This window comes from Magnolia sinica, chromosome 11, assembly GCF_029962835.1.
Source record: "Magnolia sinica isolate HGM2019 chromosome 11, MsV1, whole genome shotgun sequence".
Classification (NCBI taxonomy): Eukaryota; Viridiplantae; Streptophyta; class Magnoliopsida; order Magnoliales; family Magnoliaceae; genus Magnolia; species Magnolia sinica.
The window spans coordinates 76,572,494-76,591,594 of NC_080583.1; positions in this window are offsets into that span (position 1 = coordinate 76,572,494).

Sequence of the window (19,101 nt, forward strand, 5' to 3'; positions counted from 1 at the left end):
TAGAGAATAGGACACAAGAAATATATATATATATATATATATATATATATATATATATATATATATATATATATATATATATATATATAAATAAATAAATAAATAATCCGTCTAGTTGAAAATACATTTATAGGGAAGTAATGGTAAATTATTTAATTAGTAAATAAAAAGTATACAAGATATAAGAAAAGCATTGCTCACATTAGTGAACAGAAAATAAACGCCTCTCATCTCTTCTCATACAGTAAGAAAATTCATAGGAATACCATTCCACCTCCTCTCCGAGCTGCTACCTAACATTTAGGAAAACCATCATACCTCTTTTCTACACTTTGCCAATTATGAGAAAAAAAAAAACCTTGGAGAAAACTTTCCCTTAAAGAGAAAGAGAAATCCTCTCTTCCCTTTTTTCTGACTCTTATAAGAACATGGGAGAAGACTTCAAAGCTCCAAAGATAAAATGATATATCTTATCACAGTGTGAATTTATATGTGAGCCAACCTATAATTACATCAAGCCATTGGATAGGAACTGTTCACCATGGATTGAAAAGGTCTGATGCAATGAGCCCCATATAATAATTCAGTTAAGGCACATTTGGATACCACCAAATAAGTTACTTTTTCTACTTATAGCAATAGATAATTTATTTTAGATAAGTAAGTTTGGTTTATAATTAATTATAAGTAGTTTTTTTTTTTTTAAAATAAAGTTACTGAATTATTTCAATTTAGTAAGTAGAAATCAAGATAAGCTAGGTATGTCTTTAAGTAGCTTATTTTAAGTAACTTACGATTCAAACACCCCCTTAATATCTCGTATGAGAATCATGTCCCATGTTTATACTTTTTTAGCTTGTTGTAAGTTGTAATGTTGGAGTAATGGTCTAATGCATGTATATACCTTTGGAAGATATTTTACACATTTTATTCATAAATTATTTTTATAGAGGACCGGTTATATGGAGATAAAAGGGGGGAACCGAATATTGTGAGAGTTTTCTTGCATGAGGAAAGGGAGTAGAGAGTGCAAAGAAAGGAAAAAAAAAGAAGCTTCTTTTGGCCCAGATTTATCAAGCTAAAGATTTCTCTAAAAGGGTTTCTCTTCCATTCATTTAAACTATAGTGTCAAGTGTGCATCTGTCGATGGTAAATCAGGTGTTTTCCAACTGCAATGACAATGGTATGAAATGAAATTGTACGGTTGTTTATGATGACAGTGGTGGTTGAAGGAGAGGCGATTCTATGCATATTCGTCAGATTGGTGAGTGTGTATTTTCTCTATATCAAATTCTAATTTTTCTTCAAGGATAGTAAATTCATTTGCTTGTCGCTTTGCCCATGGGTGTAGCTTTGTTGTGGTGAACTACATAAATCTTATCCCTTGTGTTTTGTAGTTTTGAGTTGGTGCATTTTTTCTCTAATTTATTTTCTTTATTTTGTTACACAATAGGTTTGATGGAATTGGGAATTATCAATTACACACACAAAATGTTTGTAGATCTGCTTGAATGGATGACTGGATGTGGGAGGCGGTGTTCGACTGCAATAAATTCACACTGTAACAAGGTAAAAGAAGTCCAAACAACTTCATTTTATTTATGGGATAATAGTAAACACCTCCCCAACCATTCAAATAAGCAGGATGCACCTTGGAAGATAATCCCACAACCATATTGATTTATAGACTACAACCTTAGATTAGTGGACATGTGTTGATGAATCCTAACTATGTAGGTTTTTCAGTCTAAGTGCATTACATGTCATTGAGTCAGACAGTTCAATTTGAGCTAAAGGGCCGTTTGGTTATCCAAAAAGTTATGATTGGAAAATCTTATCTGATAGTGGCACCATGGGATAATTTACCTGCTCCAATTAAAACAAAGAGGGGGTTGTAGTTAAATAACTTTTACTTTACATAAGACAATTTGAATATAAATTTGGTTGTAACATTTTTTTTAAAAACTAAAAAATAAAAAATACAAAAATATAATTATATTTTGTGTGTATGATATATGTGTCACTTTGCCGCACGAGTCACATGTGCCAATGCATTGCAAGTGAAATTGTACATATTCAAGCACCTCCACATATCTAGCATATGTAGCATTCAACCCCCAAGTATCTCATATATGCCAATACCGATATGTACATGCATCACTTTCCATTATGAATTTTCAAGTGGTCCAAATGTGCTGCCATGTATCTTCAAGTGACCCACATGTGCCAAACATACCCAATGTTTCCATGTATCAGTGTTCTAAATGTATACAAGACCTCATATATGCTTATTGAGATAGTGTTTGACAACAACAATCAGTATAACAGAATGGTCCATCCATAAATGCCTACTCAAATAGACCAAATCCTTTGATTTTGTTTACAAAATCTAATTGTTTAAGATTTCAATTGTAATTCCTTCAATCTTCGCAATGTAAATCTTCTTGTGTTTTATTTACATGGTTTACCAAAGCGGGCCATAAAGTAGTCTAAGCATTAGGTTCAAAGGTCACATAACCAAACAGGCACATGTACATTTTCATGTGCATGAACTATGACACTAGGCCTGATTATAAATTATCCTCCCTTCAAAACCTTACTACCATAAAAATGTTAATATACTGTATTTGTACATTTATTGTAATCATGTCTCTGGGTATTTCTATAATTTGTATTCTATGATTCTATAAATATATATAGATCTACCTATATTGAGACATCTGATTTCTCATTTTTGCATGTCATTGGGCATTCTGCTTTCTCCATCTTCTCTTATTTTTCTTCCATGGTTTCTCCCTTTTATTACTCTGCGCATATATACATGGATATACCCATATTGGGGCATTCAATTCTCATTTCTACAAAATTTACACACACACTGTAACAAGGTAAAAGAAGTCCAAACAACTTCATTTTATTTATGGGATAATAGTAAACACCTCCCCAACCATTCAAATAAGCAGGATGCACCTTGGAAGATAATCCCACAACCATATTGATTTATAGACTACAACCTTAGATTAGTGGACATGTGTTGATGAATCCTAACTATGTAGGTTTTTCAGTCTAAGTGCATTACATGTCATTGAGTCAGACAGTTCAATTTGAGCTAAAGGGCCGTTTGGTTATCCAAAAAGTTATGATTGGAAAATCTTATCTGATAGTGGCACCATGGGATAATTTACCTGCTCCAATTAAAACAAAGAGGGGGTTGTAGTTAAATAACTTTTACTTTACATAAGACAATTTGAATATAAATTTGGTTGTAACATTTTTTTTAAAAACTAAAAAATAAAAAATACAAAAATATAATTATATTTTGTGTGTATGATATATGTGTCACTTTGCCGCACGAGTCACATGTGCCAATGCATTGCAAGTGAAATTGTACATATTCAAGCACCTCCACATATCTAGCATATGTAGCATTCAACCCCCAAGTATCTCATATATGCCAATACCGATATGTACATGCATCACTTTCCATTATGAATTTTCAAGTGGTCCAAATGTGCTGCCATGTATCTTCAAGTGACCCACATGTGCCAAACATACCCAATGTTTCCATGTATCAGTGTTCTAAATGTATACAAGACCTCATATATGCTTATTGAGATAGTGTTTGACAACAACAATCAGTATAACAGAATGGTCCATCCATAAATGCCTACTCAAATAGACCAAATCCTTTGATTTTGTTTACAAAATCTAATTGTTTAAGATTTCAATTGTAATTCCTTCAATCTTCGCAATGTAAATCTTCTTGTGTTTTATTTACATGGTTTACCAAAGCGGGCCATAAAGTAGTCTAAGCATTAGGTTCAAAGGTCACATAACCAAACAGGCACATGTACATTTTCATGTGCATGAACTATGACACTAGGCCTGATTATAAATTATCCTCCCTTCAAAACCTTACTACCATAAAAATGTTAATATACTGTATTTGTACATTTATTGTAATCATGTCTCTGGGTATTTCTATAATTTGTATTCTATGATTCTATAAATATATATAGATCTACCTATATTGAGACATCTGATTTCTCATTTTTGCATGTCATTGGGCATTCTGCTTTCTCCATCTTCTCTTATTTTTCTTCCATGGTTTCTCCCTTTTATTACTCTGCGCATATATACATGGATATACCCATATTGGGGCATTCAATTCTCATTTCTACAAAATTTACACAGAACACTTGTGGCAACCCGTGGCCATTGAAGCCGTCCCCTAGGGTTGTCAATGGATCAAGTTGCAAACCTGTCTAGATTGGGCTTAGGCCACTTCATGCTAGGCTTGGGCTGGTATATCAAGCCCGGGGGTTGAGAGTAGACCTAAAATTAAAGCCAATCTATTATTTGAGCCAAGCTCAGGTTGGTATAAAAGCCCATCATGTTTTAACAATGGAAACTCTTAGTTTGTTTCTTACCATTATAGAGAAGCACAAAAGGGCCAAGCTTAAGTTTGCTGGGATCGGGCTTGGACTGAAGGCATATGTATTGCCCCTGTTACCATGTCAAATAACAACTTGCTCTAAAAGCTCTGGTTGTTAGATGATGGAAGGACATTAACACAAACAAATAAAAGCCTTAGTTCAGGACACGTGTGGTGGAACGCAGCCCCATGTAGGCAAGCTTGGACTTTATGCCTCAGCTTCTCTACTCTTGAAATTTTTCGTTGTGTTACAAAAAGGGGGGTATTGACTCATATAGAACAATGTATATTTTTGGAGTCACCACTAGCCAATAAAAGTTCAAAAACCATCAGCAGCTAGAAATCATAGAATCACTTAGGGCCCGTTTGGCGGGTCGGATTGGAAGGGATTGGATGGTATTGGAAGGGATTGGAAGTTAAATCTCGGGATTGGCTGGGTGTGCCAAACAGAGTCGGTGATCTGATCCAATCCCAGGAATCTTAAAACAATCCACTGACAACACCATCATTACCTTTAAATCCCATCCAATCCACCCTAATCCGTTCAAATTTGCCTGGGACGTGTTTGGTTTGAGGGATTGAAAGGGATGGAAAGATTTAATCCTAGGATTGGCCGGGTGTGCCAAACAGACTGGATATAGCAATCCAGGGATGAGCAATCCAAGACAGTTTACTGACAACACCATCATTACCTAGAAATCCATGCCATCCACCCTAGTACCATTCAACCCCTTCCAATCCACCCTGCCAAACGGGCCCTTACAAAATTAAAGATACAAAGATCTCTCAATTCGAGTGACTCATGCGGTTGGTTTTCAACTGAAGATTTTAGGTCAAGGCCTCCGTGATGGAAAAGGAAGGGATTAGGCACAATTTTCTATCCGCACAAAGTATGATCTCTACTTCATGAGATTTTGAGTTTTTTAGGGATTCGAGAGAGTTTTTGAAGCTACTACATCCTGGGTCTAACCAAACAAACACTGGAAAAAAGAAAAGAAAGAAAATAGAAGGAAATGAAGACGTAGTGCTTATGTGTTGTGTGTAGGATGCTGGCGTGAACCATGGAGATGTGAGAATAGAAAGAGAGAAAACAAACTAAGAGAGATAGCCAGGTGTCCCTAATTCTATCTCTGCTCCATTGATCGTTGAACCCGTTGGAAATTGGTAGCATGTCAGCGAGGAAAAGACTGTTAGAGGAAAAGAAGTACAAACTTGCAGAACGCCCCGGAGCCTCTTGAAATATCTCATCAACCCTGCTTTCGGCAAGGTAAGAGCTCTCCTCTCAATTCTCGTTTGTTGTTACTTGTTGGTCGTTGTTTATAAATGTTTTAAATGAGGGAAGTTGGCTCGATATTTATGGATATGACCGGTGGGAATTCGAGTCCCATCGATTGCTGACATGGCACATCTACATGTTTTCAAGATGATTAGGGTGATACTAGCTGTGTTGGTGGTAAGTGGCCATTTGAGGACCAACATGAATCGAATTGTGGCTGTGCATATTTCACAATTTTCAGGGCATTTGGCCACCTCAAGTGGTAGACTGAGTGAAAGATACATCGTTTCAACACTGAGGTCTTAGTATCAGGTCTTAGTATCGATCCCCAGTGAGGGTGGCTAACGGAGTCGTGTCAACTGACAGTGGGGTGTACTAACAAGCTAACAAAAAAAAAAACAGCGGGCCTCATGATCTCTTTGCCCAAATCACTGCTACATGGCTGGTGGAAATCTGATTCATGACTGTCATGTTTGGCCAATCCAGATTGTCAGTTGGTTAACCCTCTAGTGCACTTTGTTTCCACTTACGATGCTTCGTTGGGCCGATTTGATGTTGATTTCAATAATTTATTGTGATTGTGAAAAGTATTATCTATATTTTTAGGTGGGGTGTCTACGGTCACACATGTGCTGGAGATATTATTTCCACAAGGCAGAGCATCCTTTTGCTAAAAGGACGTGAGTTGTCTGTAACTTGTGACATGAAGCTCATGTAACCCAAAACTCTATGGTATCCATATGATGTCCATGTGACATCCACTCCATCTACCAGTTTCACCGTGTCATTTTAAGATGTGATCCAAATTTTGTTGCATCTAGCCATCCGTTAATGTTGCAAAATTTGGCCCACCACCTGCCTCAAGAGTGAATAAGCCTGACATTTAGACATTTAGGATAGGATATAAGAGGCCGGATTGCATAGTGCTTAACTCAATAGGCTAAACAAACTCTTTTGGGGCCCACCCATGATGTATGTGTCTTATCCACACCATCCATCCATTTTACCTGTTCATTTTAGGGCATTAGCCCCAAAATTCAAGTATATCCAAAGCTCAAGTAAACCACACCATAGGAAACAGTGGGGATAATGTTTTTGCTCCTCGGACTCTTCATATGACTGCGGTGTTGCGCATCCTACGGTACCTTCGTGGAACTCTAGATCGATCTCTGTTCTTCTCCTCCACGGCGACTCTAGACCTTCGTGCTTACTCGGATGCTGATTGGGCCGGATGCGCTCTCACGCGAAGATCTACTACTGGCTACTGTGTTTTTCTCGGCACTTCTCTCATCTCTTGGAAGTGTAAGAAGCAGGCCACTGTTTCCAAATCAAGTACAGAAGCCGAGTATCGGGTGATGTTCGCTGCGTGTAGTGAGCTTGTCTGGTTACGTGGACTTATTTCAGACTTGGGCATTCCTCTACCGAATCCTACTCCACTCCATGTCGATAATCTCAGTGCTATTCAGATTGCCTCTAACCCAGTTTTTCATGAACGAACGAAGCATATTGAAGTTGACTGTCACTTTATTCGTGAGAAATTTCAGTCTAGGCTCATTTCTCTTCCACATGTGGCATCCCATGATCAGATTGCTGACATTCTCACCAAATCCCTTACATCTGCACGTCACTCGTTTCTTGTTGGAAAACTATTACTTGTCGATGACCAGCATTAGTTTGAGGGGGGATGTTAGACACCTCACATACCTTGTATATCTTGTTACCTTGTATGTCTTATTTCTATAGATAGGAGATACTGCGTTTACTTCTTTCCTTGTATAGACGGTTGTAATCTCTATATATTCAACCCCATTGGGTTATCTCAAATACACAGAAAATCTTCTGCATCTCTTAGTTTTCAGTATCTCATATATGCCAATACCCATATGTACATGCATCATTTTCCATTATGAATTTTCAAGTGGTCCAAATGTGCCGCCATGTATCTTTAAGTGACCCACATGTGCCAAACATACCCAATGTTTCCATGTACCAGTGTTCTAAATGTATACAAGACCTCATATATGCTTATTGAGATAGTGTTTGACAACAACAATCAGTATAACAGAATGGTCCATCCATAAATGCCTACTCAAATAGACCAAATCCTTTGATTTTGTTTACAAAATCTAATTGTTTAAGATTTCAATTGTAATTCCTTCAATCTTCGCAATGTAAATCTTCTTGTGTTTTATTTACATGGTTTACCAAAGCGGGCCATCAAGTAATCTAAGCATTAGGTTCAAAGGTCACGTAACCAAACAGGCACATGTACATTTTCATGTGCATGAACTATGACACTAGACCTGATTATAAATTATCCTCCCTTCAAAACCTTACTACCATAAAAATGTTAATATACTGTATTTGTACATTTATTGTAATCATGTCTCTGGGTATTTCTATAATTTGTATTCTATGATTCTATAAATATATATAGATCTACCTATATTGAGACATCTGATTTCTCATTTTTGCATGTCATTGGGCATTCTGCTTTCTCCATCTTCTCTTATTTTTCTTCCATGGTTTCTCCCTTTTATTACTCTGCGCATATATACATGGATATACCCATATTGGGGCATTCAATTCTCATTTCTACAAAATTTACACAGAACACTTGTGGCAACCCGTGGCCATTGAAGCCGTCCCCTAGGGTTGTCAATGGATCAAGTTGCTAACCTGTCTAGATTGGGCTTAGCCCACTGCATGCTAGGCTTGGGCTGGTATATCAGGCCCAGGGGTTAAGACTTAGACCTAAAATTAAAGCCAATCTATTATTTGAGCCAAGCTCAGGTTGGCATAAAAGCCCATCATGTTTTGACAATGGAAACTCTTAGTTTGTTTCTTACCATTATAGACAAGCACAAAAGGGCCAAGCTTCAGTTTGCTGGGATCGGGCTTGGACTGAAGGCATATGTGTTGGCCCTGTTACCATGTCAAATAACAACTTGCTCTAAAAGTTCTGGTTGTTAGATATGGTGTATCAATGTATATCAAAGAACATTAACACAAACAAATAAAAGCCTAGTTCCAGATACGTGTGACTTTCGCGTGTATGTAAATGACATGGTGTTTGCGTGCAAGCATGCATGCCCACATGTAATGGTGGAGCACAGCCCCATGCAGGCAAGCTTGGACTCTACGCCTCAACTTCTCTACTCTTGAAATTTTTTGTTGTGTTACAAAAGAGGGGGTACTGACTCATATAAAACAATGTATAGTTTTAGAGTCACCACTAGCTAATAAAAGCTCAAAAACTATAGGCAGCTAGAAATCATAGAATCGCTTAGGGCCCGTTTGGCGGGTCGGATTGGAAGGGATTGGATGGTATTGGAAGGGATTAGAAGTTAAATCTCGGGATTGGCCGGGTGTGCCAAACAGAGTCGGTGATCTAATCCAATCCCATGAATCTTAAAACAATCCACTGACAACACCATCATTACCTTTAAATCCCATCCAATCCACCCTAATCCGTTCAAATTTGCCTGGGACCTATTTGGTTTGAGGGATTGGAAGGGATGGAAAGATTTAATCCTAGGATTGGCCGGGTGTGCCAAACAGACTGGATATAGCAATCCAGGGATAGAGCAATCCAAGACAATTCGCTGACAACACCATCATTACCTAGAAATCCATGCCATCCATCCTAGTACCATTCAATCCCTTCCAATCCACCCGGCCAAACAGGCCCTTACAAAATTAAAGATACGAAGATCTCTTAATTCGAGTGACTCATGTGGTTCGTTTACAACTGAAGATTTTAGGTCAGGGCCTTTGTAATGGAAAAGGAAGGGATTAGGCACAATTTTCTACCCGCACAAAGTATGATCTCTACTTCACGAGATTTTGAGTTTTTTAGGGATTCGAGAGAGTTTTTGAAGCTACTACATCCTGGGTCTAACCAAACAAACACTGGAAAAAAGAAAAGAAAGAAAATAGAAGGAAATGAAGACGTAGTGCTTATGTGTTGTGTGTAGGATGCTGGCGTGAACTATGGAGATGTGAGAATAAAAAGAGAGAAAACAAACTAAGAGAGATAGCCAGGTGTCCCTAATTCTATCTCTGCTCCATTGATCGTTGAACCCGTTGGAAATTGGTAGCATGTCAGCGACAAAAAGACTGTTAGAGGAAAAGAAGTACATCAAACTTGCAGAACCCTCCGGAGCCTCTTGAAATATCTCATCAACCCTGCTTTCGGCAAGGTAAGAGCTCTCCTCTCAATTCTCGTTTGTTGTTATTTGTTGGTCGTTGTTTATAAATGTTTTAAATGAGGGAAGTTGGCTCGATATTTATGGATATGACCGGTGGGAATTCGATTCCCATCGATTGCTGACGTGGCATATCTACATGTTTTCAAGATGATTTGGGTGATACTAGCCTGTTTTGGTGATAAGTGGTCATTGGAGGACCGACATGAATCGAATTGTGGCTGTGCATATTTCACAATTTTCAGGGCATTTGGCCACCTCAAGTGGTAGACTGAGTGAAAGATACATCGTTTCAACACTGAGGTCTTGGTATCGAACCCTAGTGAGGGTGGCTAACCGAGTAGTGTCTACTGACAGTGGGGTGTACTAACAAGCAAACAAAAAAAAAAAAAAAAACAGCGGGCCTCGTGATCTCTTCGCCCAAATCACTGCTACATGGCTGGTGGAAATCTGATTCATGACTGTCATGTTTGGCCAATCCAGATTGTCAGTTGGTTAACCCTCTTTTGTTTCCGCTTACGATGCTTCGTTGGGTGGATTTGATGTTGATTTCAATAATTTGTTGTGCTTGTGAAAAGTATTATCTATATTTTTAGGTGGGGTGTCTACGGTCACACATGTGCTGGAGATATTATTTCCACAAGGCAGAGCATCCTTTCGCTAAAAGGACGTGAGTTGTCTGTAACTTGTGACATCAAGCTCATGTAACCCAAAACTCTATGATATCCATATGATGTCCATGTGACATCCACTCCATCTACCAGTTTCGCCGTGTCATTTTAAGATGTGATTCAAATTTTGTTGCATCTAGCCATCCGTTAATGTTGCAAAATTTGGCCCACCACCTGCCTCAAGAGTGAATAGGCCTGACATTTAGACATTTAGGATAGGATATAAGAGGCCGGATTGCATAGTGCTTAACTCAATAGGCTAAACAAACTCTTTTGGGGCCCACCCATGATGTATGTGTCTTATCCACACCATCCATCCATTTTACCTGTTCATTTTAGGGCATTAGCCCCAAAATTCAAGTATATCCAAAGCTCAAGCAAACCACACCATAGGAAACAGTGGGGATACTGACTTCCATTGTTGAAACCTTCCTAGAACTCACGGTGGTGTTTTTAGAGCTCAAAAAAATTTCGAGCCGAGTTCGACCTTGCTCGAGCTCGACTTGACTCGGATCGAACTTGAACTCAAATTGACTCAGATCAAATTGGCTCGATGACTTGGTTATTTTGATATTGACGTTGCTCATCGAGTATTTGACGAAATGACTCAATGAAGTGTTGTTTTGGGTGCATACATTGTCTGCTGGATTGGTGGGTGGCGGGGAAGGAATGGATATGAAACAAATCATTACAAACAAAAAAATCTTTATGTTATAAAACTAATACTACCTGCCAAGTGTTTGATGAAATACCTGTAAACTATTGCTACTGTTTTGCATTATGTGAGAACTTGAAGATGCATTTTATGTGTTTGAGAAAATACTATATATGCTCAAACTCTGCTCGAATTGACCCAAGCTGCTGACCAAACCAAGCTGAGTTGAGTTCGAGCTGCGATTAGTTACTGGACGAGTTGAGCTGAGTAGTGATAGGCTCGACTCGGTTCAACTCATGTACAACTCTATATTTGAGTCTCCTCACTAGTGTGCATGGATGGCATGAACAACCATCTAAAAAACATCCACATTCACATGAGGTAGGCATTTTTCATTATTTAATGGACCTCATTTTAGAGGCATCCCATCCAAGGGCGGCTCAACATTTTTGGGGGCCTTAGGCAAGTCATAAAAATGAAGCTTTTTAGTTTAAAAAATAAAAATAATAATAATAAATTCAAAATTAAACCATAAATTTGCTTCTTGCCTTTCTAAATGCAAAATTACAAATTAAACTTTTGTATTCAAGTTTACTGAATAAATCAGTTTCGATAGATAAAATTGATAAACCGTTTAATCTATCTTGAGACACAATTGTTCGTAAATAATATTTTATGATCTTTAGTTTTGAAAAACTTCTTCTGTAGATGCAACTGTAACAGGTATGGTAAGTAATATTCTATATGCAATAAAACAATTTGAAAAACATTCTAGTTATTTTATTAGATTAAGTATTTCAATTAGAGTATTAATTTTTTAAGAACTTAATTAGTAATAAAGTAGGTAGTTGTAGTCCTAGGTTTTAGGAGAAGAATTTATTGGAAATGATGCTATTATTTTGAAAAGAGATGGTAGAGTTAGACTATTATTATTGATAGTGCTAGTTTATAGGATTTGTTTTTTATTTTCGATTTTAAATTTGTAAACTAATTTTTAAATGTTCTTATTTTGTAAGCCTTTCAATAAGTTTTATTTTAAAAATTTTAAACTTTTTTTTCTTTTTCTTAATTTTAATTTTGCTATAATATAGAACCTTTATAATTAAGAAATTTTAATTTTGCTATAATATAAGGCCTTCATAATTGGGGAGCTTTAGGCGATTGCCTCACCTGCCTACCTCTTAGAGCCGCCCCGACTTGATTTATAGGGCATCTTGTCTTCACGATTGGATAACCTTGCCAAATGTGGAGATGTGGGGCAAGCACTTGGCTCCACTTGGCCCCACATGCGAATTATTTGTTTTAATTAGAATGGATTATAATAGCAGTAATTAAACAATACATGTACTACAAATAAGAATGGATTATAATAGCAATAATTAAACAATACATGTGCCTTTGTTGGGACAAATCAATATGTATGAAACTTTTACAAGTAAAAGTTTAAGGTGGTTTGCTCCCATACATCCCAAATGAAATTGAGAGTCAAGTCTCACTTTGCATGGTTAAATGACAATAAAATAAAAAATAAAAAAAACTCTAAATTTAAAGTATTTCAACCCTTGTAAAGTTTTGCTAATGTGACCTCTGATTAATCAATGGGTGGAAAAATATTCAATTTGAGAGGCTTTTAGGGCATCTCTGATAAAAAAGAGCCCTATCAAATGAAGAATCTTTGTCATTGGAAGAGCAAACCTGTATCTCTGATAAAAAAGAGCCCTATCAAATGAAGAATCTTTGTCATTGGAAGAGCAAACCTGTATGTTAAATACCTAGCATCTGCACTAGCACACGTGCCTGTCTGTCACACATGTGTCAGATCTGATCTTTTCACAAGGTGGGGCACACAACTTACATCCTCTCGCCAAATAAATCAGTGGCTGCAGTCATCCTGTGGACCACAGTATACAAAACAAATGGACGGCTAAACAATATCGTTCTGGCCATCCGTTTTATGAGGTAAACTTTGGTCTATCTCCTGCCCGAAGAAAGAAACGGCCTGACATTTAAGACTCCAAACAGTGAGTGGCCCACAAGATGGACGCACCAAATCCCACACACGTTCCACCTCGGCACGTGTGCTTGCGTGTGGCGTTGGCAGTTGTTACACGTGTGTGGGCTTGGTAAAAAGAATTTTACCACTGTACGACACATTGACCTTTCTAAGCCAACTTCTTTTTACCCCAACAGAATAAGCCCCATCTGTACGGAGGACTTGTCAAAGGTCGAAAATGCCCCTACTTTTTCAGCTTTGTGTAAAGCTGGCGCTGCCTATGGCTACGGATTATAACCGTAGGTATTACCGTAGCAGAAGGGGCACTAGCGAGTCGAGGTCAACCGATCAAAGCTGCCTATAGCTACGGATTATAAGCATAGTGATATACACTTTTTTCTCTTTTTTATTTTTATTTTTACATAGAGAAGTTTATGCTAACTACATTTTTCTCTAGTACATATTTATATAAATATGTATATATAAGCATATAAAAAAATTTCTGTTTTTTTTTTTTTTTCATTTCTTTATTTATTCATTTAATAAGAATATCTTCTAAACCAAAATTAGTTACTTGGTGTATCACATATGATTTTGGGGTAGGAAAAGCTACTTTAGCCAACCAATCTGATTATTTTCTAAGATTCCATCAGGTCGATAGTCAAAAATCCATTTCATTCACTTCACGGTCAACTCAATTCACTTCACGGTGAATTCCATGCATTTCGCGATCAATTCCCTTCACGTCACGGTCAATTCTATGCATTTCACGATCAATTCTCTTCACTTCATGGTCAATTCCCTTCACTTTATGGTCAATTCCGTGTATTTCATAGTCAATTCCCCTCACTTCACTGTCAATTCCGTGAATTTCACGATCAATTCGCTTCACTTGACGATCAATTCCATGCATTTCACGATCAATTCTGACAATTTTCCTTCACTTCATGGTCAATTCCATGCATTTCACGGTCAATTCCCTTCACTTCACGGTCATTTCCATGCATTTCACGGTCAATTCCAGCATTTCCGCTTCACTTCACGGTCATTTCGAATTGACTATGAAATGCATGGAATTGACCATTAAATGAAGGGAATTGACCATGAAATGCATGGAATGACCGTGAGGTGAAGGGGAATCGCCGTAATTGACCGTGAAGTGAAGGGAATTGACCATGAAATGCATAGAATTGACCATGAAATAAAGGGAATTGACCATGAAATGCATGGAATGACCGTGAAGTGAAGGGGAGTCGCCGTAATTGACTGTGAAATGCATGGAATTGACCGTGAAGTGAAGGGAATTGACCGTGAAATGCATGGAAATGACCGTAAAGTGAAGTGGAATCGCCGGAATTGACCGTGAAATGCATGGAAATGACCGTGAAGTGAAGGGGAATCGTCATAATTAACCGTGAAATGCATGGAAATGACCGTGAAGTGAAGGGGAATCGTCGTAATTGACCATGAAATGCATGAAAATGACCGTGAAGTGAAGGGAATTGACCATGAAATGCATGGAAATGACCGTGAAGTGAAGGGAATTGACCGTGAAATGCATGAAAATGACCATGAAGTGAAGGGAATTGACCGTGAAATGCATGAAAATGACCGTGAAGTGAAGGGAATTGACCTTGAAATGCATGGAAATGACAGTGAAGTGAAGCGGAATCGCCGGAATTGACCGTGAAATGCATGGAAATGACCGTGAAGTGAAGGGAATTGACCATGTAATGCATGGAAATGACCGTAAAGTGAAGGGAATTGACCTTGAAATGCATGGAAATGACAATGAAGTGAAGCGGAATCGCCGGAATTGACCGTGAAATGCATGGAAATGATCGTGAAGTGAAGGGAATTGATCGTGAAATGCATGGAAAGGACCGTGAAGTGAAGCAGAATCGCCGGAAGTGATCGTGAAGTGAAGGGAATTGACCATGAAATGCATGGAAATGACCGTAAAGTGAAGGGAATTGACCGTGAAATGCATAGAAAGGACTGTGAAGTGAAGCGGAATCGCCAGAATTGACCGTGAAATGCATGGAAATGATTGTGAAGTGAAGGGAATTGACTGTGAAATTGTAACGTTCTGTTCAACCGAAACAGTGTCGTGAGACGTCCATGTAGGATTTGTCGTAGGACCGTTCACTTAAACTACTCGTATGTGGGATACCACCCAAGGTTAGCCCATTAAGGTGGACCGGTCTGGTTATGATCGGACCGAATGCGGGCCGTTAAGCCTGATATGCCATTTATACTTCGCAACAGCCCGTGCGGGTCGTGCAACGGCCAAGGAAGGTTAGAAAAATCTAAAAATTGGGAAAACTGCAGATCTCACTGGGCTTGTGGTCCATCGTGGACCACGGACTCAGCAGACGCCTAGAAATTAATTATCCACGCCATCCCAACGGCACTTGCCAAACGCAAATCACCCCAGCTTTGACCCAAATGCTAGAATTGAAATTTGGTACTTTTAAATAAAGCTAAGATATTAAGCTTTGCAGCCGTCGGATCTCTTCTACATTTACGGTGAAGGCCTAAAGTATTTTTCTATACCCGTCCACAGAATCTGAAACCCGATCGTGAAACGATGACCATTGATTGCAAATCGAACCCGTACAGTAAAACCCCACGTCCGTTTGCCTTCAAATTTTGTACGGCCCTTCATCGGGCCATGGAGCACCTATCCTATAAATTTCATAGCCACGAGGCCATCAGAACCGCCCCAAATACGACTTGTAATGGATACCACTTGTAATGGAGTAGTAATCCTATATTTTAGCTTGTTTGTTTAGAAAAAAATGCACGGAAATGATCGTGAAGTGAAGAGAATTGACCGTGAAGTGAAGCGGAATCGCCGGAATTGACCGTGAAATGCATGGAAATGACCGTGAAGTGAAGGGAATTGACCGTGAAATGCATGGAAAGGACCGTGAAGTGAAGCAGAATCGCCGGAAGTGACCGTGAAGTGAAGGGAATTGATCGTGAAATGCATGGAAATGACCGTAAAGTGCAGGGAATTGACCGTGAAATGCATAGAAAGGACTGTGAAGTGAAGCGGAATCGCCAGAATTGACCGTGAAATGCATGGAAATGATTGTAAAGTGAAGGGAATTGACTGTGAAATTGTAACGTCCTGTTCAATCGAAACAGTGTCCTGAGACGTCCACGTAGGATTTGTCGCAGGACCATTCGCTTAAACTACTTGTATGTGAGGTACCACCCAAGGTTAGCCCATTAAGGTGGACCGGTCTGGTTATGATCGGACCGAATGCGGGCCATTAAGCTTAATAGGCCGTTTGTACTTGGCAACAGCCTGTGCGGGTCGTGCAACGGCCAAGGAAGGTCAGAAAAATCTAAAAATTGAGGAAACCGCAGATCTCACTGGGCTTGTGGTCCATCGCGAACCACGGACTCAGTAGACGCCTAGAAATTAATTATCCACGTCGTCCCAACGGCACTTGCCAAACGTAACTCACCCCAGCCTTGACCCAAAGGCTAGAATTGAAATCTGGCACTTTTAAATAAAACTGAGATATTAGGCTTCGTAGCCGTCGGATCTCTTCTACATTTACGGTGAAGCTTTAAAGTATTTTTCTATGCCCGTTCACAGAATCTGGAACCCGATCGTGAAACGGTGACCGTTGATTGTAAATCGAACCCGTACAGTAAAACCCCACGTCCGTTTGCCTTCAAATTTTGTACGGCCCTTCATCAGGCCATGAAGCACTCATCCTATAAATTTCATAGCCACGGGGCCATCAGAACCGCCTCAACGGCCAGAATGGACCCCACAGGGCCATTTAAAGATCGAAACCATACGATAAAACCCCGCGTCCATTTGTCTTCAAATTTTGCACAGCCCCTCATCAGGTCATGAGACACCTACACACCAAATTTGGTAGCAAAAGGGGTGACAAGTCTACCCCAAAGCCAAAAGGGGGTCCTAGAGGGCCATTGTAGGGAGATATTTAGAACTTAGGGCCATTTGGCCAAAACCTAGGAAATAAAATCCCAAACCCACTCTTCCACCCACTCCCACACTAAAAATCCAGCAACAAAGGGCGAGAGGAGAGAGAAAGGAGAAAGAAGAGAGTGAAGGAGGGTGTTGTTGGTGAAGGAGCCCAAGGAAACTTGAAACCTTAGCAAATCTCTCCCCTTTCCTCACATCCACAACTCCAAACACAACTTCCAACCAGTCGGAAAGGTAATCACTCATTTTTTTGGAAATCCTTTATATTGAGCTAAGGTTTGCATGAAATCCTAACATGCAAATGCATTTGACTCGGGATTTCGGCCAATCGACCCACGAGTTTGACATTTCTAGGTTTTCCTCAAGCTTTGACGATCCATAGGTGCAGACTATTATTCTTAGGTGGCCTAACATCAATTTTAGTGTGAATTTAATGATTATGAATGTCTGGTGATGTATTTGAAAAATTCAGAGAGAACCTAACCAAAACCCTATATGACAGATCCTCCCAATGACATGAAATGGTTATGTATTGTTCTTGTTCCTCACATGATGAGGCATGAACTTAGTGATTGCATGATTCATCTCATACTTGATTCTTGTATAATGTTTCCTTGTAACATGTATGAAACATTAACCCTTATTGCATTTTTGTGCTATGAGATATACATATAATTCTTGGCCTCTTCACTAACCTCACACAACACACACACACACACACACACACACACACACACACACACACACACACACTTTTATTTCGTAATATTATTAGAAATTGCGTTTATAGAAAAATCTAATTTTTTGTGTTCGATATATGAGTGCATAACGTTACTTGTGTTAGATGATGAATTCTGATTTGTTGAAGTGTTGTTGAATACCATCAAACCCTTGGGTTGGTTGGGAAACTGAGGTGAGAGAAGGTGATCCCGTCGGTATGACCATCCTGCGGCTAAACCAGCGTGTTTGGGCGGATGCGAATGGGCGACAGTAGTTGGACTACATGGGTCACTTGTACTCAATGTTGTCCGACACGTACTTGCCTGAACTCACACGGTCTAGTCCACTTACTGACTAATCATATTTGTTAACCCTGTTTGGTCACGCCTGTATGGAACCTGGAACACCCTTCAACCACTGAAGCTTATTGATACTCGAGAGTCGGGTATGGTAGAATGGGATACTATGTCCGAGCTGTTGGCCTAAGATGGGGTGACGAGCCTCCCCGTAGTGACCACGAGCGATCCCTCTTCTCAGTACTCCCCATGTGCTTGAAATTGGGGATGGAGAACCCGATAGGATCAAGGATCATGGGGTCGTGGCCTCGCACGTTGAGGGGCCTTGACCTCACAACCAGTTGAGGGCAATGATACGTGGGGTGTACTAGTTTTTTCAATCTACTGGATGAATAGAACTAATTAAAAACTGAGTTAACACTATCACAATTACATCGCATTAGTTAGGTTGGCGACTCGACAGCTGAGGTCGCAATGAGAGAGTGTTGGACATGCGCGATCATTAGATGAAGTTGCTCGAGGGAGTGTTGTGCGAGGTCATACATCATATCATATTCCATGCATATGCATTAACAAGATTAGTTAGGAATTTATGAATGTCTGCCTTTTATTAAATTCATCATAGAATTGATGCTTGTTGTAACTTAAGGCTAATAGTACTCACTGAGTTGATCACTCACTCCCACTCTGGGATGGTGTTTTAAAACACCAACCAGACTCTTTAGTAGTTGCAGGTGACACTGAGTACGAGGAGCCTTACGGCGCGAGCCTTGATGAGGAGGATGAGTTGTCTTATTTCCAGTTGATGGGTGGTTCATCGTAGATTTCGCGGGCGAACTTGGATCGTTGAGTAGGGGACTCAGCGCATCATTCT